A 25,189-nucleotide genomic window follows, 5' to 3' on the forward strand; every position below is an offset into this window, starting at 1 on the left:
ATATTAGAGACATATCCGCAAACCTAGCAATAGCGCATAGTTTTGTGAAATGAATTCTTCATCTGTATTTAAGTAATCTGTAAAAGATAATTCATTTCCTCTCGGTGTTATATCTACAGTATGCGAAGTCTGTCTTGATGAAAATTGCTCAAAATTGTGGCACTGATAAAGGGGGGAAAAGAAGCAGCTCGAACAATTAAATTATCCACTTGCAATAGTTTTTCTTTTGTTGAAATATGCTCTTGAACTTGTACCAGTTGACTAAGTAAAAAAAGAGTGCAGCTTTAATTAGATCTTTAACGTGTAGATCCCTTCAAATGATTTGATTCATCCTCGAACTCTCACCAGACTATATCTAGTTGAGGTTTAGTAGTCAGTCCAACCTCAACTCTGTCTTCAGCCATGCTAGGTTGAGTTCTGCAATCAGTTGTAGCATTCATGGATAATGGCTTCCCAACTGGACTTAGAATGTATTTGCTTAACAAATTCTATGTGTGTAAATGGAAACGTAGTTCGAACGGGTAATTGTTAGGTTTTGTTAATTAAAACAAGAGAGGTGTGAATGGAAAAATGGTGGGAAAAGAAATGGAGGGAAATGAAATTTTGAATTAGTTCATTTTACAAAGGAAAAATTTTTGTGCTTCTATATGGAAGCTTCGGCTTCGGATTCGGATTGATTGATAATTTTTTGGACCAAATTTAATTTCCTTTTCCGTCATTTACTATTTTCTTTTCTAATATTTTTACGCAAAAAAAAAATATGAATTTGGAAATTCACGGAATTATTTTCCAACGGTCGAATTCGCGATCAAACATTCCATTCAACAGAAATTCAAATAATTTTTGCGGAATAGACACCTTATCAACGAACAAACACCTTTGCACCTGTTGAGACTCAACTTCGTTGGCTATAAATAGAGAGGCTTAGCCGCATTTTCCTCCATCGAAATCTTAAAATCTCTCCCCTCTATCTTCTGGATTATGCATTATTTTTCAACGCAAAAGCGTAAGCATTTTGTGTGATTTGCTCCGCCATTTGAGTTCACCGAAATTCTGGGATTTGAAGTGTAGTTATCACAGAATAGTTACTCCGTTCTATCATGTGAGGAATTAATCTGAAATCTTTGGCAACTATGAGGGGATTAAATTCCTTAAAGGCACACAAGAAACTTGTGAGCTCGAAATTTTCTGTTTTATTTTTTTAAAGTAATTGTCACTACCAGAAAATGAGCCTATGGCAACGGACGTTTCAGCAATTACATAACCGTTGCCACAGATCTCTATAGCGACAGTTTTAACCGTTACCAAAGGTTTTGGATGCTATTAGTACACTTTAGCAACCAACCGTTGCCATTGTATAATAACCGTTGCTGTACGTTTTTTTATAGCCACGGTTTCTATAACTGTTACAATATATCTATCAGTGGCTACGGTTTTTTCCAAAAAATATTTATAGGAACGGTTATTGTTCCCTCCTAAATTTTTTCGCTTAGCCCGCCAGATCAAGTACTCTTTCTTTAAACCTCTTTACCTTTTTTATTTTATTTTTAATATGTAATAGATAGTCAAAACCCACAATTTTTATTTATTTTCTAAATAAAAGTAGATGTGGCCTAGCTCCACTTACGTTTTCCCTAAAACTGAACCCTTTTCACTTTTCCTTTAGCTCCAATCAAGTATTCCCCCAATTACTCTAATCCCTGGTACCCATTTTCCTCTTTTCATTTCACTCTAGCTCCAGTCACATTTTCCCCAAATCTGAACCCTTTTCACTTTTCCCTTATCTCCAATTACGTTTTCGGTTTTTCCCAAATCACTCTAATCCCTCAGACCCATTTTTCCCTTTTAATTTCACTCTTTGAAATCTCTCAAATCCAGTTGTCCTGTGAGAGATCTCCAGAAGATCTATGTCCGTTTTGCTAACATTCAGGCTATCTGCTCAGCATCGTCTTATTCAACCCACGAACTCGGCAGTCGGTGATTTTTATAGCAAAAAATCTTCAACGCAAAAGGCACTCCGTGAGAAACTGATTTTAGCTGTAAGTTTTTCTTTTTCAATTTGGGTATTTTCTTCTTTAATCATTCTTTTTTACTATAATATTTAGGGTGTGGTAGTGTATTTAATATCTTGCTTTCTGTTGATTTTTTGAACCCCAATTGTTAGGGTTTTATTTTCGTTAGGGTGTGGCTAGTGTGAGTCTAAATTTTTAGAACTAATGTTCCTGTAGATAATCTGCCAAAGATGACTTTTCAAAAAGGTCAATCTTTTAGTTATGTTTGCTTTAGACATCTTGAAATTATTGACACTCTTATCTTAGTCTATTTTTCTGTATTGCATTCACTCTATATTTGGATTTTTCCAGAAATTGACTCTAAACATTAGTATATGAATTTATGCTATCAATTGGCATAAACTATGCTTCATAAGGTCTTTGAGTAGAATTTAGATGCCATTCTGGCAGGGTGTAATCTATGAAAATTTCTTATCGTTCATTACTAGTTTGTCGAGTTGGTAAATCTGCTCTAACTTTAGAGTGTCAACTCCTGAGTTTTCGAATGCTCGAGAGTGTTATGGCTCATGATATGGTTCTGAAAGTCTTAAATTCAGTATTAAGGTAAATGCTTAAAAAATTAAACTAGTTGTACTACCTCACTCAAATCCAAAATTTATTTCATGAGATGAGAATTGCCCAAAATCATATGAGAAAATAATTATTCATTCGCTCGATCGTGCAGCCTTAACAATTGTCGACTATAGAAAGAAGTATCATTGCTTCATGCTAGGTGTAGCTGCAATCAAACATGTCAAATTATGCCTATTTACTAGCTATGATTGGTTTGTCTTAATTAGCAACCAAGTTTGGAGCTTTGCGCTCAAGTCGTGTGATAATTTTTCGTGAAGTGATCATTCAGTAAGTTTCTAAAGGAAAAGCATGACCAGGAAAATGATTAGAAAATTACTGTTAATGTCAATCTAATAGTCAAGATTACTGTCCCTATACATCAAAAAAAAATTATTCTTTTTGAGTATTAAGAAACTTATATAGATTTCTACAACATATGAGATTAGGATTGTTCCTTTAGAGTTTTCGATTTGCTACAAACAGTAAAAGAGATAAAGGTAAGTAGGTTTTATACTAACCTAATTGCACTAATTTTTTAGAAAAAATATGATATTCCTGATGATGCGAAAATATGGGCTTTTGAATCAATTCGTACTCCTTGGAGAAAGTATAAGAATCAGTTGAAGAAAAACCACTTTAAAGCCTATGAGAATGACTAGCATCGAATGGAGAATAGGCCGGTAGATGTTCCGGAGTATCACTTTAAGGATCTTCTTAGATATCGGAACTCCGATCCGGTAATGGTAATAATTTAGCGCAATTTTAGTTTTCCAAATAGCTAGCCATACTTCTAACATTCTTCACTGTTTCTGGGCTAAGAAAAGCTGAAATTTATGTCTTAGCGGTTGGAAAAGGATTTTGAAATACAGTTGGTTTCAGATCCAAATCTGGTTGTGTGCGGGTACATGGCCTCTCACATGTTAACCTGGACTGTATTCAGCCAAAAATAATTTTTTTTCTACTAGTACAAACAAAATTTGAACAAATAGAAACAGTGAACACACAAATGAAAATGTTTTCAAGTTTCCCTGCTTGAGATTCCACTACTTAACATCAAATGTTTACAAGTATAAACTTGCATGATATAAGGTATTAGAGAAGGATGAAATCACATCAACTCTGCTAACTATCGGTGAACAGACACACTAGCCACAAAGCCCATAATCAAAGAGTATGCTTAATTGGAAAACTAAAATGTCTCCTTCACATGTTGGCAAAGGATGTAAAATGCAGTTAGTCACATGATAATGCTCGAGTTTCTCTCCATGAGTACAAACTTAGTATACTTATACATTGTTTTAAAAAAAATTCAACTTTGTAGCTCAAGCAGAACACGCTGTGTGATCATACTGGTGGGGAACTGATATAATCCACCTTGATTTCTCCTTATGATATACAACTGATTGGCTGTCACATTGTTGAAGCATTAGTTGGGCATCACTTTTCTGGTAACATTGTTGAAGAAATAAGAAACTTTGTATTTTGTTGACTAATCCTTTGATCTTGTTGTTTATTTATATACCCTTTAATTATTAATAGAGTTGAATGTTATCGATGTTCGTTTGGGATTCCGAGCCTGGGAATAGCTCCGTATTGTGATTCTGGTCTTAAGAGCTATTTGGTTGACTCATTTATTTGCAGAAAATGTCCACAATCGTCCATATGTTTGTAACAATCAAGGTATGTCCGTACCAAATGTTATACCTCTTCTCTTTCTTCTTCTCCTCCTCTTTTTTATGTTGTCCCTGTTACATTTTTCACTGTTACCAACTAATCTGTGTGTTCAGTGGGGTTTGATATCAAAACCTTCGAGCAGTGAATTTCATTTACGTTCTTTACAGCATAGCCTGTGAATCAACTTCTAGGGAGTCAATTGATCTAGTCTAGGGACGTGATACATGACTATAAGAACTAATGTTTTACATGTTTGATAACTAGCTTTTCTTTGAATATTTTCATGCATAATGCACAATATTTTATAAACTGTCACATATTCGTATCTTTAGGTAAGTGAAACACCCTTCAAATTCTTGTTTGATGCACTCCCTTGGTTTTTTGGACTAAGAGAATGTTTAGACCTGATTCTCTTGAAGGATAATGACTTTATTTATACTCTTTTGTAGGTGGAGTAGATGAAGAAATGGAAGACGGAGACAGTGAAGATCTAGAAATGTTTGTTATTAACATTTGAAACTTACTTTTAACTCTTGAAATGTAAGAGTTATGTACTTGGGGTAGAACATTTCACTCTTATGGATATTATTAGCTTGTTGGACAATTTAGATTATGAATAGTTTCATTTTGTTATTTATATAAGTTTTTGTGTTTTATAATTTATTTTATATGTAAATATTTATTTACAACAGGGGCAATATGTTTGTTTCAATTAAACGGTTACAATAGCCCACCAGAACCATTGCAATAGCTTAAAGAAATGGTTGTCATTTCCATAAATAGCCGTAACAATACCTTACATAACCGTTGCAGTACACGCTATGGTAACGGTTATGAACCGTTGCATTAAATGTTATGGTAACGGATTTTAACCGTTGCAGTTGATACGAATAGTCGTTCCAATAGGGAGAGGAAAAACCGTTGCGATAGACCATTTTATAGCAACGGTTATATGAACCGTTGCAAGAATCGTTCCTTAAGCTCTATTGGCACGCGAGCTGGTAGAACAGGCGCTGAACCGTTGCAATAGCTTAAAGAAACTGTTGTCATTTCCATAAATAGTCGTAATAATACCTTACATAACCGTTGCAGTACACGTTATGGTAACGGTTATGAACCGTTGCATTAAATGTTATGGTAACGGATTTTAATCGTTGCAGTTAACACGAATAGTCGTTCCAATGGGAAATTTCGCGATCGCGATGTGTAATCACTAGGCGGACCATTAAAATATCAAAATCGAGGATTTGAACCCATTTCTCATATTTTGAGCTAGAGACCTTGGATTTGGGCGATTCTTAAAGATATTTTCAAGGAGTTAATTAGAGTAAGTGATTCTAACTCATATTTGGTTAATATATATGAATCTATCATTGTTTTTATCATTTAATTAGTATTTTGGGTTGAAAAAATTGGGAAAATTTGTAGAAACCTCATAGACTTAATTTGAGAATTTGAAGGTCGAGTTGTGATCGGAATTAAGTAATTTTGCTATGATTGGACTCGATGTTTAATGTGTGTTCGAATTTTATTAATTTTGTCGGATTCCGAGACGTGGGTCCGGGATTGACTTTTTGGATTGACTTTTTGACTTTTGTTAAAGAACCTAGCTTTATCATATGGAATCGATTCATATGGTTTGTGTTGATTGTATTAAGTTGTTTGTGACTAGATTTAAGTCGTTCGGAGGCTGACTCGCGAGGCAAGGGCTTGTTGGAGTAGGGATTTACGCAGTTTGAGGTAAGTAACACTTCTAAACATGATTCTGAGGGAATAAATCCCGGAAATATGTGTTATATGGTTGGTGTTGAGGTGACGCACATTCTAGGTGACAGGCGTGTGGGCGTGCACCGTGGTAATTGTGACTCGGTTGATCCCGTGGTACTGTATAGTTATCAAACCTTGTTGCTATTCATGAAACTCCTACTTGTTAGAGTAATTAGGCTACAACCTATGTTAGAAACCATGCTTAGACTATATGCTTGTTCTGTTAGGACCAACGGAGGTCACTTCTATTGTTGATTATTTGCTTAAATTGCAATTATGTACTCAGTCACATCTATCATTTGCACATCATATCTCAGTCTCTGTTTCCATTTATTATTATGTCATATTATTATTGTTTGGGCTTATTGTCATGAGATTTGTGAGCATAAGTAACCGGAGAGATTGAGGGTTGAGTGAGGCCGAGGGCCTAATTGTGAATGATATTTATGGGATCGGGTTGCACGCCACAGCAGGCTTTATTGATTCATGCCATGATTAGCTTATATTAGCGCTTGAGCAGGATACGCCCCTATGGAGGTTGACATACCAATAGTCAGCGCATGTACCTACTAAGTGCGAGTGCCGAGTGATTGAGAGTGTTGAGTGACTGAGTGACTGAGAGTGCTGTGTGACTGGGAGTACTGAGTGATTGAGCATGCTAAGTGATATTGGATACACCGAGAGTATGTATATGACTTGATCTCTCTGTTGTATTACAGTTGACATGCATACTTGACATGTAGATACCGAGATGTGACATTCCTCATATTAGTCATACTTGGCATATTCTATATGTGTTGTCCTCAAACTGTTAAAAAAACTAGAAAACATGTCTTTATTTCTGTACTACCTATAAACTGATTATTAGATTCCTCTCTGAGTTATTATTCTTATTATATGGAATTGGACCGCACCTATCTGAGCACGTCACTGCTTTCAGCCCAAGGTTAGTCCTATTACTTATTGAGTACATTGGGTTGGTTGTACTCATACTATACTCTACACTTCGTGTGCAAATCTAGGTACTTCTAGGCACGACAGTTGCTAGATTTGGCGCTTCATCTATTTGGAGACTATTGAGGTAGCTGCCTTGGCGTCCGTAGATCTCGATTCTCCTTCTTTTCATTTTATTTGCATTGTTCTATCTTTCCATACATTTGTTTTAGCAGTTAGATTGTATTGTCATTTAGATGTTCATGTACTTAGTGACATCCGAATTTTGGGAATGTTGTATTTGAGTCGTAGTATTTCTTATCGGCTATTTATGAGAGTTATTACTGTTAAACCTGTTTCATCTTGTTTTCAATTTAAAAATGCGTAGTTATTTATGATTGTCGACTTGCCTAGTACTGTGATAGGCGCCATCATGACATATTGAGTTTTGGGTCGTGATAATTATTCAGGCACTACTTGTGTCATGTGCCTTCTAGACAAACAATTAGCTCTTCGGGAGCTTTTGATAAATGGAGCGGAGGAGGAAGAATGAGTGGAAAAATAGAAAGTGGAGAAGAAGAAGCCTCTGAGGAAGAGGCAGAGTACCAATGAGGAACCTAGTTCCTCCAAAAGGGCAATGGTAGAGTTATCTAAGTTAGAAAGAAGGGCCAACCTAAAAAAGAAAAAGTATTGTGGGGTAATGTGCTTGAAACTGAGATAAATGAACAACTAAGAATGAGACAACTTGTGAAAATTGTTGAATTCCAAAAGTGGACCCATCTTTTTGAAATCCATAGTCCAAAGGTGTATGAAGATGAAGTAATAAGCTTTTATGTTGGACTGTTCGTGGTAGATAGGGACACACTCTATCTGAAGATGTATGGAAAAGACTTTATTATGAATGAGGAAACACTTGGAGAGATCTTTGATGTACCCACTGATGGGTTGAAAACTGTGGAGGGAATTGGTTCCCTGATTTTAAAAAGTTGATCATCAAGAAGCAAGTAGTTTGGTCGAGGGAAAAAGTGTACAAGAAAGCTCTTCAGCAATAATACCAGCTATTGTTTGAGCTGAAGAACAAGGTGATACTGCCTAGGGCTGAGAGAATATCTATCACCTCAATTGCGGACCTGGTTCTCCTAGAAGCACCGGCTTCCTTCTAATCTATTAGTCTTCCTGGCATCATGATTGAATACATACTGAAGATGGAAGACTTTAAGGATGGTAATCATGGTCTTCCTTACGGATTCCTCCTTACCAAGGTCTTTGAGAACTTTGAGGCTCCATTGGGAAAAGCGTATGTGGGGACTAGAAAGCACATGTTCAACATGACTACCCTGGAAGTGTGTAAGTGTGTGGTGAAGAAGGGAGGTGTGGGGAGCAACTCAACTATTTCTCAATTGATTGATGCTTAGGAGTCCGTTAATGAACGGTTATGAACCGTTTCATTAAATGTTATGGTGACGGATTTTAACCGTTGCAGTTGATACGAATAGTCGTTCCAATAGGGGAGAGGAAAAACCGTTGTGATAGACCATTTTATAGCAACGGTTATATGAACCGTTGCAAGAATCGTTCCTTAAGCTCTATTGGCACGTGAGCTGGTGGAACGGGCGCTAAACCGTTGTAATAGCTTAAAGAAACTGTTGTCATTTTCATAAATAGCCGTAACAATACCTTACATAACGTACACGCTATGCTAACGGTTATGAACTGTTGCATTAAATGTTATGGTAACGGATTTTAACCATTGTAGTTGATACGAATAGTCGTTCTAATAGGGGAGAGAAAAAACCGTTGCGATAGACCATTTTATAGCAACGGTTATATGAACCGTTGCAAGAATCGTTCCTTAAGCTCTATTGGCACGCGAGCTGGTGGAACGGGCGCTAAACCGTTGTAATAGCTTAAAGAAACTGTTGTCATTTCCATAAATAGCCGTAACAATACCTTACATAACGTACACGCTATGGTAATGGTTATGAACTGTTGCATTAAATGTTATGGTAACGGATTTTAACTGTTGTAATTGATACGAATAGTCGTTCCAATAGGGGAGAGGAAAAACCGTTGCGATAGACCATTGTATAGCAACGATTATATGAACTGTTGTACGAATCATTCCTTAAGCTCTATTGGCACGCGAGCTGGTGGAACGGGCGCTGAACCGTTGTAATAGCTTAAAGAAACTGTTGTCATTTCCATAAATAGCCGTAACAATACCTTACATAACGTACACGCTATGGTAACGGTTATGAACTGTTGCATTAAATGTTATGGTAACGGATTTTAACCATTATAGTTGATACGAATAGTCATTCTAATAGGGGAGAGAAAAAACCGTTGCGATAGACCATTTTATAGCAACGTTTATATGAACCGTTGCAAGAATCATTCCTTAAGCTCTATTGGCACGCGAGCTGGTAGAACGGGCGCTGAACCGTTGTAATAGCTCTAAGAAACTGTTGTCATTTTCATAAATAGCCGTAACAATACCTTACATAACCGTTGCAGTACACGCTATGGTAACAGTTATGAACTGTTGCATTAAATATTATGGTAACGGATTTTAACCATTGCAGTTGATACGAATAGTCGTTCTAATAGGGGAGAGGAAAAACCATTGTGATAGACCATTTTATAGCAATAGTTATATGAACCGTTGCAAGAATCGTTCCTTAAGCTCTATTGGCACGCGAGCTGGTAGAACGGGCGCTGAACCGTTGTAATAGCTTTAAGAAAGTGTTGTCATTTCCATAAATAGCCATAACAATACCTTACATAACCGTTGCAGTACACGCTATGGTAACGGTTATGAACCGTTGCATTAAATGTTATGGTAACAGATTTTAACCGCTGCAGTTGATACGAATAGTCGTTCCAATAGGGGAGAGGAAAAACCGCTGCGATAGACCATTTTATAGCAACGGTTATATGAACTGTTGCAAGAATCGTTCCTTAAGCTCTATTGGCACGCGAGCTGGTGGAACGGGCGCTGCATCGTTGCAATAGCTTAAAGAAACTGTTGTCATTTCCATAAATAGCCGTAACAATATCTTACATAACCGTTGCAGTACACGCTATGGTAACGGTTATGAACCGTTGCATTAAATGTTATGGTAACAGATTTTAACCGTTGCAGTTCATACGAATAGTCGTTCCAATAGGGGAGAGGAAAAACCGTTGCGATAGACCATTTTATAGCAACGGTTATATGAACCGTTGCAAGAATCGTTCCTTAAGCTCTATTGGCACGCGAGATGGTGGAACGGGCGCTGAACCGTTGCAATAGCTTAAAGAAATTGTTGTCATTTCCATAAATAGCCGTAACAATATTTTACATAACCCGGGAGAAATTAATCTGAAACTTTGGGCAGCTATGAGGAGATTAAATTCCTTAAAGACACACAAGAAACTTGTAGGCTCGGAATTTTCTGTTTTGTTTTCTTAAATTAACGTTTCTGATTTTCTAGTTTTGAATACAAAATATTAATAGTAATAAAACCACATGTAAATCAGTGTCTCCCAGCCTGTCTGAATGTAGTTTCACTTGCTTCCAACGACGATCTTCTTGACTGCTATGCTACCAGCCTACCACTCTCGTCTTGAGATCATCACTTGTTAGAAGCATGAACAACTACACTAATTAATAGATAAGAACGTTTGTTAGCTTGGTGAACTTGAGCATGTATCCTTTCTCTTTGAACTTCTTCATTTAACCAATTTGGTCTTTAAAGCGAGAGGCTTGTCAATCACGAAGACTCCTTTAAAGTTATTAGTACTGTAATAGCCTACATTAAATTTTCAATGACATGTTTGCTTTAACACTATAAATTGATCAAATCCCACTAGTCTCTGAAAGACCGAATCTTTTTAACTCTATTTTCTACTTTTAGCTTAAATTTTCTGGTAATTATTTCCTTGTGGATATTCGTTGTGTCTGGTAGACTGTTTGCTAGCAAAACTTCGCATTTCTTTTTCTGCCGGGGCAAATAGTACTCAAGATCTGCTAAAGCTACAGTCATGAAATGCTGCTAATTAAGCCTGCAAATTTCTTTGAGGAGCGATACACTAGAATTATGTTTTTGTTGATGTGGTGCCTTGGATGCGACTGTTCATCCCGTAATCATAGATCTTGAGTATGGAAAAATCCTTGGTAGGGAGCGCTACCCCCTAAATGGGGCCCTACCGGGCGCGAATCCGGATATAATCGGGCTCCAATACGGATACCGGATATCGGATGGGAAACCAAAAAAAATTGTATTTGTTGACTTCAAGTTTCCAATTGACTTCGATGGCTTTAGATAATAACAATCTAATAAGTTTTGCACTTTACTTAAATCCTTTTTTTCCAGGATCATTTTTCCACTAGCAAGAATTAATATGAAACGCGGGTTTTTCCCCTATAGATTCCCTCGGTTTTCTTTAGGACTTTTTCGTATATATACTAAATTTTAAGCTTATTTATATGGTTTATCTAAGTTTTTCTATTTACAGAAAGTGACTAAAGCTTTTTACAAACTATATACAAAATTCAGTCAAAATCTATAATTTATCTATAACTTAACTATAAATGTTTTCTACAGAATTCGCTCAAAAAGTATAATTTACATACATATTTATATACAACTTGTATACAATTATATTAGGTGTATATATTTTGTATGCCGTTTCTACATCAGACATATTCAATTTGTTTATGTCTTCTTCTTCGAGTTTCAATCTGAAATTCTAATCAAAACCACTTTGAATCTTCACCAAATTCTTTTCAAAAAAATATCAAATAGAAAAATATTATTTGGGTAGGAAAATAGTTCAAATATATATATATAGTTGGAATATAACTTGAAAGGAGTTAAATTTATGTAATATTGTTCAAACATAAAAGTTTATATTAGATAATTGAAATTACACTTGATTATAAAATTCAACTAATCCTAATATAATTCAAATAAGGAAATATTAAACAAAATTTTAAGGTGATTTTGAAAAAGGAATAATTTTCTAAAGATTAATCATCATTTCACGTATATAAATCTGTATCTTTTCTCTATGAAAAGTTTGCTTCATATATAGAGTCATGGTTGATATGTTTACAACTTCTACAAGAATTAAACCTGAAAAATAATCTGATATTACTCATTTTTCATCATTGATTTTTTTACAATTTTTACAAGAGCTAAACCTGGGAAAATAATAGTACTCATTTATAGTCCTAAATATTTGGACTTCTTACCTATTTCAAATAAAAAAATATTTAATAATTATAGTTTAGTTTATTTAAAAGTTCTAAATATTAGAAAATAATTAATATCAGTTTTATCTCATATAAAATCTATTTTTAAAGGGTAGTTTATTAAAAGTTCTAAATATAAAAATTAATTAATATCAATTTTATTTCATATAAAATCTATTTTTAAAGGGTGAAAAAACTAACAGTGCTTTTAATATAGATATTTTTTTTATTGTGTCAAGAAAAGGAATAAGAATATAAATAAATACTACTCTTTTTACTTGAAAAAAATATGAAAGAAAAACAATTCGTCAGTGTCAAAGGTGTGAACTTCTATGCTTTTAATATAACTGGTATCTATGAACGTGCGTTGCACGTTAATAATGATACGTGATAGTTTAAACATTTATTTATTGAGGGAACAATAATATTTATTAATGAGAGAAATTTTATGCATAATAGTACAACAATCATCTAAATGCCAAAAAATTATTCAAAATGAAAGAACATCATGAGAACTTACGCAAATGATCAATTTAGTCATGTTAGTAGATAATTATATATTATAGTTTAAAAGTATTTAATGTGAATGTAACGACCCGACTGGTCGTTTTGAGCCCTAGGGCGTCATTCAGCGGTCCGGGGCCTTGAGTAGCTTCATTTCAGGTGTTATGACTTGTACGTGTGGTCGGAATTAAATTTCGGGAAGTTCGGAGTTGATTTGGAAAGAAAATTCTAAATTTGGAAGCCTTAAGTTGGAAGAATTGAACAAACTTTGACTTTTGAGTAAACAACCTCGGAATCAGGATTTGAAAGTTCCAACAGGTTCGTATGATGATTTTGGACTTAGGCGTATGTCCGAATCTAGTTTTAGATGACCCGGGAGTGTTTCGACGCCTATTGTGGAAGTTGGAATTTTGGAAGAATTTCATAAATTTAGGTTGACATCCGGATGTTAATTTGGAAGTTCGTAGATCATTTCGGAATCATTTGGCGAAAGTTAGAAATTTGAAGGTTTTTTAGGAAGTTTGATCGGGAGTGAACTTTTTGATATCGGGTTCGGAATCCGATTCCGGTAGTTGGAGTAGGTCTGTATGGTAATTTAAGACTTGCACGCAAAATTTGGTGTCATTCCGAGTAGTTTAAGTATGTTTCTGCGTGTTCGGAGTAAGTTTGAAAAATTTGGAAATTCTAAGTTGAATCAATTTGGTTTGGGATATGATTCTTAGTTTTGATGTTGTTTTACACGTTTCGAGGGTTCGAGCGAGTCTGTTTTATGATTTCAAACTTGTTGGTATGTTCGGACGGGGCCCCGGGGGCCTCGGGTGTTAACCGGATGAGGCTCGGATTAATTTTGGACCTTGGAGCCACAGCTGAAGCTTTCAGCTTCTGCTGTAACCGCACATGCGCTTGGTCAGCCGCAGGTGCGAAGCTCGCAGATGCGTGGAGGACATCGCAAAAGCGAAAGGTGCGCAGATGCGCATCGCAGATGCGATGTACAAGCCGCAGAAGCGGGCTGGGTTGGCTTAAGGTAAAACTGCATTTGCGACGCAGTTTCCGCAGATGCGAAGCAGCAGAAGCGGCTTAAGAGTCACAGGTGTGAAAGGATCTGTTTGGCAGAAAGCTTTAAGAACGGGAAAACAATCATTTTTGCCCATTTCTCTCCATTCTTGGGAGATTTTGAAGCTTTTTGAGAGGGGATTTCAACTAGCAACTTGGAGGTAAGTTAATCCTACACGCTTTGAGTTAAATACATAGATTATGGGTAGATTATAACTTGTAAATCTTAAAAATCAAGGGTTTAGATGAAAAACTTAAGTTTTTATAAAAATGAGATTTTAACCACGAAAATGGTTATGGAATTGGATAGAAATTATATATTTGAGTTCTTGAGATTATGGTTAACGTTTTCCTCCGAAAATTTTCGGAATCCTTGCACGTGGGCCCGTGGTGAATTTTAGGAATATTACCATTTTGGATAGGGTAATTTATTTAATAGTCTAATTTTGAATATTTGAGCATGTATTAATTATTTTATATAACTTTTGGATAGTTTCGGATTTTTTCGGCATCGAATTGAGGTTTTTACGTGACATTTTGATCGGAAAGTGAAACTTTGAGATAAGGTAAGTCTCTTGTCTAACCTTGTAAGGGGGAATTTACCTCATAGGTGATTTAAATTAATAATTGTTGCTAATTGCGTGTTAATTGTGGGGCTACGTACGCACGAGGTGACGAGAGTCCGTGCGTAGCTACTATTTATGCTAAAGTCTGGGTAGTTTAGGACTCAAATCATGAATTACTTATGATAATTGTATCCTTTATTTAATTAAGTATTAGAACTATATTGTGAATTGTTAGAGAAAATAGTAAAAGATTGAAATCTCATATACTTGAACTTTTGTATAAATTAATTAATTGTTAAACGAATTGTGCATCCTCTCGTATTAATCTTTTAATAAATATACTCTCATTTCGGTGATACATAAGAAAATGTTCTCCTTTCTTGTGGAGCGGGCCGAACGCCTCGACAGTATAGATGCATCTATGGATTGCGTCGCACGTCCCTCGGCAGTGTACACGACACTCTGGATCGGGCCGTACGACCTCGGCAGAAATCGTGCCTAATAATAATAATTACACGATACCTTAATATTTTAATTGCAGTTTGTGAAGTTAATTAATAAATTGGAAATTGTCGTATTTAAAGAATTAATTATCTCTGCTTGTTAAGAAAATTATTGTCATTCCTATAAATCATGTTGATTTAAATATTTCTATTTTCAATATCATTGACCCTTAATGAGTGTCAAAGTCGATCTTTCGTCACTACTTCTTCGAGATTAAACTTGATACTTACTGGGTACACGTTGTTTACGTACTCATGCTACACTTGCTGCACATTTTATTGTGCAGGTACATATATGTCTAGCGGCCTTGTGGGCGCAGAGGTGTGGTTAAAATGCGGGGACTTAGGTGAGCTGCATTCTATATTACGATCCGCAGCCAACATAATCTCCTTCAGAGTTATTTATATTTTTCCTGTCTAATTTTTATTATGGACAGATGTTGTATTTTATTTTAACTCCCTAGTAAATGATCATGCACTTGTGACACCGAGTTTTGGGAGTGGTTATATATTATTTAGAAATTTAGTTGCTAAAAATATTTATCACTTACTCTATGAGTGTCACGACCCAAATTAACCTTCCGTAAGGTGTCGTGATGGCACCTAATCTTTACGACTAGGTAAGCCTAATATTTTGAAAAATATAAAGAAAACACAACATTCTTAAGGATCTACAGCATATTGTGAATAGCCAAGAGTAGTACCACTCGGCATATACAAAATAATTTTCCAAGACCCGAAATATCACTAAGTCACAAGCTACTATAATCTATGTAGCTCTATACAAAAGTCTGAAGATAATAAAGAAAGTCTCTAGGCAAGGGAGTAGAAGGGGACTCCGAAGATCTGCGGACGCAAGCAGTAGTACCTTGAAGTCTCCTAAAATCAGCAGCACGCACTAACCCCGAGGCCGATAGCTCGCACCTGGATCTGCACACGAAAACATGTGCAGGAAAGGGCATGAGTACACCACAATGGTACCCAATAAATGCCAAGCCTAACCCCGGTCGAGTAGTGACGAGGTCAAGTCAAGGCCCTACCGGAGTAATTATAATAAATTAAACAATAGAAGATATAAGTAAAATTTACGGTAACACAGTTAAATAAATTCTCAAAAATTTAACAGTTAAGGGAGCCCTCAGCTCAGAATAAGGTTAACACAGTGGAAAATCTCTCGGGATACCGTCCCGTAGTTCCAAATGAATATGCAGTACAGGGGGATCTCCCGGAATACGTCCGTAGTCCCAAAGTAAATATGCAGTGCTGGGGGATCTCCCGGAATACGTCCGTAGTCCCAAAGTAAATATGCAGTGCTGGGGGATCTCCCGGAATACGTCTGTAGTCCCAAATCCGAACACCCATTCCGATACGAGTTCAACCATACCAATTTTATCAAATTCTAATAACGAATCGTCCTTCAAATCTTGAATTTCCATTTTTGAAAAGTTTTTACAAAAATTCTCATTTCCTCCATTAAACTCGAATTAAACAATGAATATAATCATAGATTCATGAAATATAATCACTTTAGGATATAGAACACTTACCCAAGTCAAAGTCTTGAAGAACTCCTCCAAAATCGCCCAAACATCGAGCTCCAAAATCCCAATCGAAAAATGGCAAAATGACCAATTTTGGTCCATAATGATTCTTCCCAGTTTCGCACCTACGGGCAAAAATGCCGCATCTGCGCACATCGCTTCTACGATGGCCAGTGAGCACCTGCGATGGGTTTCGCTTCTGCACCTTCTCTGCCCGTTTCTGTAATCATGCAGGTGCGGGAAATTCTTCGTACCTGCAACCTCAGTCCTGTCCAGACAATTGCGCTTCTGCGAGCTTCATCTCGCTTTTGCAATGGTCGCACATGCGCCCATAGTTCCGCAGGTGCGATTCCAGCAGATGCTGCCATATTCCAGCAGCTTCCTTCAAGTCCAAATTGCTCTGTTAACCTTCTGAAATCCACTCGATGCCCCAGGAACCTCAACCAATTATACCAACATCTCCCAAAATACAATACGAACTTAGTCGAGCCTTCAAACCACGTCAAACAACGCCGAAATTATGAATCGCGTATCGAATCGAATTATGAGTTTTCAAATCTTCCAACTTCTATATTTTGCACCGAAACGTATCAAATCAATCCGGAATGACTTCAAATTTTTCACACAAGTCATAATTGACGTAATGTAGCTATTCCCATTTCCGGAATCAAAATCCGGCCTCGTTATCAAAAATTCTACCTTCGGTCGGACTTTTCAAAAATCTTCTATTTTCCAACTTTTGCCAAAATATGTCGAATTTTCCTACAGACTTCCAAATCCAAATATGAACAAATTCCTAAGTCCAAAATCATCATATGCAGCTATTGCCATCATCAAAATTCTATTTCGGGGTCGTTTGCACAAAAGTCAACTCTCCGGTCAACTCTTTCCATTTAAGCTTCTAAATAAGAATTGTTGTTTTAATTTAATTCCGAATCTTCCGATAATCAAACTCGACCACATCCGCGGGTCATAATACATATTATGAAGCTGCTTGAGACCTTAAGTCACTAAACGGGGCGTTAATTCTTAAAATGACAAGTTGGGTCGTTACAAGTAGTTGCTTAAAGGAGAGGGTTTGACCTAGGTGGGAGAGTGGCAAGGTAGCATATGGGTTACATGGTAGGATAAATACACGTCTTGAGGAAAGTTTGGAGTGATTTTAGATTCATGGTGGACAATGACTAGGTCTACAAACTTAATTTAGAATGTTGGTTGCTATATTGGGGGAAGCTTTGGATGCGACAGAAATGAGTTTGCCTGATATGAAGAGGAATGCAACATGACTTCGGGTCGGGATGTATCGTCGCACTTGTAGTTGATGTCAACGGGGAGTAAACAAACTTGTACAGCTAGTAAACAAGCACGGGCTCGGGATGGTTTGTTGGTTTAATGGTAATAGTACTCGGTGCACCATTGTTGGAGGATGTCGGCATGGAATTTCCACAGGTGGGATATCTCCTGTGAGCAGGTTAACAGTTGTGTGGTTTTTATGGAGCTTCTACGAAGAATTTTTACCGGCTATCCAGTAAGAGGTCGAATATGTGAATGTGGCTAGTGATTCAGAATGTTCATGAAATGTTTAACATAAGGATTTCGAGGAATTTGGTGGGTCGATTATGCGAGATTATGTCAATGGGGGATAAGGAGTCTTAGTGGGTTCCAGATTTATGTAATGGTAGCTTCAAGCTAAGTGGGAGAGCTCCACCGTCTACGATTGGATTGCATGGTTGTCTACTTGTGAGGTTTCTGGTTATCGGCATACTGGTGGATTATTACGACTAAGGAAAGAAGACATCGGTTGTAGTTTGAGCAAAGGATTGGAGGAATGTGTGCTATACTCGGGCTTCATCGGTTCATGTTAAGTTTTGAGAAGACTCAGGGTTTATGCTTCCTGTAGATGTAATGTACAGGGAAAGTGAGTCAGCCGGATGGTTCTTTGAGAAAGTGTCCATGTGCTAGAAGGGCCTTGGAGTTTGATCATGTTTGGGAACAAGTAAGAGTGAGTGACTCTCAATAACAGTCTTAGTGGATTCAAAAAAAAAACTTCAAGTGCGGTGCCTAAAGATTTCGAGTCCGTAGTATGGTTAAGTATCGAGCTTTTTGCAGCAGATTATGAAAGGGTCTTAGAGTGTTCTACGTTATCTTCGGGTTGTGGTGTAACATTGGAGGAATGGAAGAAAACAACTTCGGATTCATAAAGGGATTTTCCAAAATAGGTGTACCAGTTGAAGATACGAATATGCGCATAAGGAGGGTATGAGATGGTTCGTGGGTTTTGGAGACAACGGGGTCTCATGAAATGAGGTCACTCAGGATGAGTGAGGATTTGGATTCATGATGTTTTGAATGGAGCTATTATTATTCCTAGGGCAAGTCCAGAGTAAATTAGAAGAAGTCGGATCGGTTAGCAATGGTTGACTTGGCGTGATGGTGGTGATGATCAGTTCCTTCAGCGTGTTAGGTTATACTGATAGTTGTAGCGGTACGTGCGAGGCTTGACGACCGCCATAATTTGATTTATTTGGAGGTAGTTGATTCAAATGGATTTGTTGTGTAAATGGAGTCCGGAAGAGTTATGACGGTTGAGATCAGGGTTTGAGGTTGTGTCTTTTTCTACTATTTAGGGAAATTCGGTTGCGTGTTGCATTGGCCCTTCTGAAATGATGCTAAGTGGAAGGTTTCTACCCAGTGAAGTGTTTAATTCTACTAGTAGTTCAAGGATTATGGTGAATACGTGTATTATCGCGTATTGGCATGCTAGGTGCTGTGAACGACATGGGAATCAGAAGTTGAGGATCGAGGTTGCGGTTCCGTTTTGACAAGAATGTCACAAGCTCGGACGAGCAAAAAAGGAATTAGAGGTTTAAAGCAAGCTGGATTGTCTTCAGCGTCACCTAAGATCGGTGTCATGTGTAAGAGGCTTTGTGTATTGATTTGCAAATCCTTGATTCGCTTTTCAGCATTTGTATGGCTGGTGGTATGGATGTGCAGACTTGTGGTCTGGTGTGGAAGGTCGAGGGAGCTTATTCCATGGGAAGATTGTATGAGTATGGCTTATAGTCACTTAATTGATCGGGGATTGAGACCAAGTATGGAGATTGAGGTACTATCGCTAATTTGAGAAATTATGCCAGAAGGGCGCTCTATTCACTTGGTTGACAATTGTGAAAGTTTGTTTCGAATTTGATAGTTGTTCTTGTGTGTCATAGGAAAAGGGTCATTGTGGATCATTGAGAGATTATTTACCCAAGCGTGGTATGATCAGAATCGGTTTGAGGTCCGTTGATGGGTCCAAATGTGGATGTGTACTCTACACTAGCATGGGTGTGTTCATTAAGCATAGCATTCCTTATGGAAAGATATTCGGGCGTGGGTTGTTAATTTCATCGCCAGCTATTTCATGTGATACTTTATAGTGTCGTGTGGGATGTGAGACGGCTTGATTATTTGTACAATGTGTTGAGGTCCCGTACAACGATGGTATTATGAAAGCAGGATGGCTCTCGAGATGCAGATCATATATCGCACCTTAGTTGTGCTTGAGTTTTATAGCGTATGACGCTACCCGTCTGTAATGACCCGACCGGTCATTTTGAGCTCTAGCGTGTCGTTCGGCGGTTTGCGGCCATGAGTAGCTTCACTTCAAGTATTATGACTTGTACGCGTGGTCGGAATTGAAATTCGAGAAGTTCGAAATTGATTTGAAAAGAAAATTCTCATTTCGGGAACTTTAAGTTGGAAGAATTGACTAAGGTCTTATTTTTGAGTAAATGATCTCGGAATCGGGATTTGACGGTTCCAATAGGTTCGTATGACGAATCTGGACTTGGGTGTATGATCGGATCGGGTTTCGGATAACCCGGGAGCGTTTCGGCACCTATTGTGGAAGTTGGCATTTTAGAAGAATTTCATAAATTTCGGTTGAAATGCATTTCAATGTTATCGGTGTCCGTTTAGGGATTCCGAGTCTGGGAATAGCTCCGTATAGTAATTCTTGTATTGGGAGCGCGTCCTGGAGTGGATTCGGAGGTCCGTAGGTCATTTTGGGGCCATTTGGCGAAAGTTAGAAATTTGAAGGTTTTGAGAAGTTTGACAGGAAGTGGACTTTTTGATATCGAGGTTGGATTCCGATTCCAATATCGAGGTTGGAATAGGTCCATAATATCAAATGTGACTTGTGTGAAAAATTTGAGGTCAATCGGACGTGATTTGATAGGTTTCGGCATCGAATGTAGAAGTTTGAAATTCTAAAGTTCATTAAGCTTGGAATGGGGTGCGATTCATGAATTCGACGTTGTTTGATGTGATTTGAAGGCCCGACTAAGTTTGTAATGTGTTTTGGGAAGTGTTGGTATAATTGGTTAAGATCCCGAGGGCTCCGGGTGGATTCCGGGTGGTTAACGGATCGAATTTGGAATTTGAAGAAGAGTTGAGCAGCTGATATTTCGTGTAGCTGCACCTGCGAGGTTTTGACCACAGGTGCGGAGGGTGCAGAAGTGACAGTGAGTCGCAGAAGCGGAGTAGGCTGGCCAGGTGCAGGACCGCAGGTGCAGAGCTTTTGGACGCATCTGCGTAAGCGCAGAAGCATAGCAGGCTGGCCAAGTGCAAAATTAAGCATATATCAATTATTTTCAGAATAATTTTCTAAGTAATTTTATTATTTTTTTCTAGAAATATTAAAGAAATTTGAAAAGATACTGATTAACTTAAATCCAAGAAAATAATACAATTCCAAATTCTACCAATGTGTGTGCCAAGACCTGGTGTCACAAGTGTATGAGCATCTAGTAAATTATACAAAACTCCAAATACTGTCTGAAATAAAAATAGACAAAATAAAAATGCAAGAAGAGACACTGGTAGCTGCAGAACGGCTCAGAAAGGCAGCTCACCACTATGCCTCTGGATAACGTGGATGTGCAATGATAGGTCCTCCACTAGTGCCTATCTCAGATCCTGCACAAAAAGTGCAGCAAGTGCAGTATGAGTATGTAAACAACGTGTACCCAGTAAGTATCAAGCCTAATCTCGAAGTGGTAGAGAGGAGATGGTCGACTTTGACACTCACTAAGGGTCAACAATATTAAATAGAATAAAATAGAATTTATTTAACTCAGCATGATTCACAAAGTCAACAATAATTTTATTTAATCAGCAGAAATAATTAAATTCCTTCAAATGCAACAATTCTCAATATATTAATTAAATTCCTTCAATTCCAATAAATTTCCAATTTATCAATTAGCTTTATAAGCTGCAATAAACAATCCAAGTATCGTGTAATTATTATTATTAGGCACGATTTCTGCCGAGGTCGTACGACCCGATCCAGAGTGTCGTCGTGTACACTGCCGAGGGACGTGCGGCGCGATCTATAGATGCATCTAGCCCGCTCCACAAGAAAGGAGGACATTTTCTTATATACCTCCGGAAAGAGAGTATATTTATTATAAAATCAATTCGAGAGGATGAACAATTTCTTTTAACAATTAATTAATTTAAACAGAAAATTAAGCATATGAAATTTCCATCTTTTAATATCTTCCCTAACAATTCACAATATATATATATATATATATATATATATATATATATATATATATATATATATATATATATATATATATATATATATATATATATCAAATAATTTAATTAAATAAAGAATACACTTTACACAAGTAATTCATGCTTTGAGTCCTAAACTACCCGGACTTTAGCATTAATAATAGCTATGCACGGACTCTCGTCACCTCGTGCGTACGTAGCCCCCGCAATTAGCAATAATTATTTAATTTAATCACCTATGGGGTAATTTTCCTCTCACAAGATTAGACAAGAGACTTACCTCGTCCTGCTCCAATTTAATCCACTAGTAGGCCTTTTCCTCGATTATCCAACTTTAATTGGCTCGAATCGAACCAAAATAATTCGATACAATCACCAAAAATTATAGGAATCAATTTCATAAGAAATACTACATTTTTTTTAAAAAAATCTGAAATTTGCTCAAAATATCGCCCGTGGGGACCACGTTTGGGAATCCGGCGAAACGCAAAAAATCCGACAACTCATTTAATTACGAGTCCAGCCATACCATTTTCTCTCAAATCCGACTCCGAATCGATACCGAAATCTCAAAAAATCGTTTCTATGAGATTTCTAAAATTTTCCAAATTTCAATTTCAAAACACTAATTAAATGGTGAAAACAATGATATATTCGTGTATATTGACCAAATCCGAGTTAGAATCACTTACCCCAATGTCTTTCCTTGAAAATCTATCAAAGATCGCCAATGCTCAAGCTCCAACTTGTCAAAATGGCGAATGGGATGAATGTCCTCCTTTATAATTCTGCCCAGGCAGCCCTCGATCATGACCTCGATCCTCGGCCTCGATCATGGCCCCGATCCTCGGCCTCGATCGTGGCCCTCGAGCATTTGCCTTCGATCATGACCCTCGAGCCCTGCCTTCGATCATAACCCTCGATCATGGCCTCGATCCTGGGCCTCGATCTTGGGCTCGATCACAGCCCATAATTTCCAATAGAAGTGAAAAATTGCAGCATCTGTTTTAAGTCCAACTTTTGATCCGTTAACCATCCGAAACTCACCTGAGGCCCTCGGGACCTCAACCAAATATACCAACAAGTCCTAAAATATCATACGAACTTATTTGAAACCTCAAATCACATAAAACGATGCTAAAACCACGAATCATATTTCAATTCAAGCTTAATGAAACTTAAAATTTCCAAATTCTACATTCGATGTCGAAACCTATCAAATCAAGTCCGATTGACCTCAAATTTTGCACACAAGTCATAAATGATATAACAGAGCTATAAAAATTTTCAGAACTGGATTCCGACTCCGATATAAAAAAAAAACAACTCCCCGGTCAAACTTCCAAACTTTAATTCCTATTTTAGCCATTCCAAGCCTAATTTAACTACGAACTTCCAAATAAAATTCCGAACATACTCCTAAGTCCAAATTCACCATACGGAGCTGTTGGAATAGTTAAAATTCTATTCCGGGGTCATTTTCTTAAAATATTGACCGAAGTCAAACTTGGCCTTTTAAAGCCAACTTAAGGAACCAAGTGTTCCGATTTCAACCCAAACACTTCCAAATCCCGAACCAACCATCCCCGCAAGTCATAAATCATTAAAAGCACATACAGGAAGTTTTATTTAAGGGAACGGTGTTCTAAAAGTCAAAATGACCGGTTGGGTCATTACGTTCTCCACATCTTAAACAAACATTCGTCCTCGAACGAGTTTAGAATTATACTTGAAGTGCTGAATAAGTGTGGATATCTGCTACGCATGTTTTCCTCGGCCTCCCAAGTCGTTTCCTCGACTAGTTGGCCCCTCCATTGGACTTTTACTGCATAAATTCTTTTGGACCTCAACTGGCGAACCTATTTATCAACAATGGCAATTTGTTCTTCTTCATGGCCCAAACTATTATCTAGTTGAACTGTGCTGAAGTCTAACACATGTGATAGGTCGGCATGATACTTCCGGAGCATAGATACATGGAAAACCGAATGAACTCCCGATAGACTAGGAGGCAATGCAAGCTCTTAAGAAACCTCCCCCAACTCGTCTCAACACCTCAAATGGGCCTATAAACCTTGGGCTCAACTTGCCCTTCTTTCTGAATCTCATGATTCCCTTCATCGGCGAAACCTTCAAGAGAACTTTTTCACCTACCATAAATGATAAATCACGCGCTTTCAAATCTGCGTAACTCTTCTGTCTGGACTGTGCTGTATGATGTCGCTCCTGAATCAACTTTACATTTTCCAAGGCATTCTTCACCAAATCAGTACCATATAACCTAGCCTCACCAGGCTCAAGCCATCCAATGGGCGAACGACATCACCGACCATATAAAGCCTCAAATGGAGCCATCTCGATGCTGGATTGGTAACTGTTATTATAAGCAAACTCGGCCAAAGGCAAGAAACTATCCCACTGACCTCCAAAGTCAATCACACACGTCCTGAGCATATCCTCCAAAATCTGAATTGTCCACTCTGACTGCCCGTCGGTCTGCGGATGAAAGGTTATGCTGAGCTCTACACGGGTCCCCAATTCACTCTGTACTGCTCTCCCTAAATGTGAAGTAAACTGAGGGCCTCTATCTGATATGATGGAAATTGGCACACAATGCAACCGAACTATCTCCTGAATATAAATCTGGGCCAACCTCTCTGAAGTATACGTAGTCACAACAGGAATATAGTGTGCCAACTTGGTTAACCTATCGACAATGACCCAAACTGCATCAAACTTCCGCAAGGACCGCGGAAACCCAACTACAAAGTCCATAGTGATGCGTTCCCATTTCCACTCTGGTATAGTCATCTGTTGAAGTAGGCTACCTGGCCTCTGGTGCTCATATTTAACTTGCTGACAATTTAGACACCTAGCTACATACTCAACTATGTTGTTTTTCATTTGTCGCCACCAATAATGCTGCCTCAGGTCACGATACATCTTTGTAGCACCTGGATGAATAGAATACCGAGAACTGTGTGTCTCCTCTAGGATCTTTTTCCTCAGTCCATCCACATTTGGAACACATAGACGATTCTGGAGTCGCAGAACACCATCCGCTCCAATAGTAACTTCCTTGGAACCACCCCGTAGTACCGTTTCTCAAAGAACCATTAAATGTGGATCATCATACATGCGAGCCTTGATCTGCTCAAATAGTGAAGACTGGGCCACAACACATATAAGAACTCGACTGGGCTCTGAAATATCCAGC

At 37.6% G+C, this 25,189-nt stretch overlaps 1 long non-coding RNA gene and 1 pseudogene across 2 annotated transcripts; both read left to right on the plus strand.

Annotated features, from left to right (window-relative positions):
• Positions 1-1,488: 1,488 nt before the first annotated feature.
• Positions 1,489-4,957, plus strand: LOC107783036 (uncharacterized). 2 transcript variants are annotated; one of them, XR_012697433.1, is made up of 4 exons: positions 1,492-2,039; positions 3,946-4,072; positions 4,164-4,304; positions 4,748-4,957. It is a non-coding gene; the product is annotated as an uncharacterized LOC107783036 (long non-coding RNA). The 2 variants fall into 2 exon arrangements; XR_012697432.1 differs by having other exon boundaries at positions 1,489-2,039; positions 3,946-4,304.
• A 3,246-nt stretch (positions 4,958-8,203) lies between these two features.
• Positions 8,204-25,189, plus strand: part of LOC107783291 (protein BTR1-like) — a 62,235-nt pseudogene continuing 45,249 nt past the window's right edge.

This window comes from Nicotiana tabacum, chromosome 12 (assembly GCF_000715075.1).
Source record: "Nicotiana tabacum cultivar K326 chromosome 12, ASM71507v2, whole genome shotgun sequence".
Lineage (NCBI taxonomy): Eukaryota > Viridiplantae > Streptophyta > Magnoliopsida > Solanales > Solanaceae > Nicotiana > Nicotiana tabacum.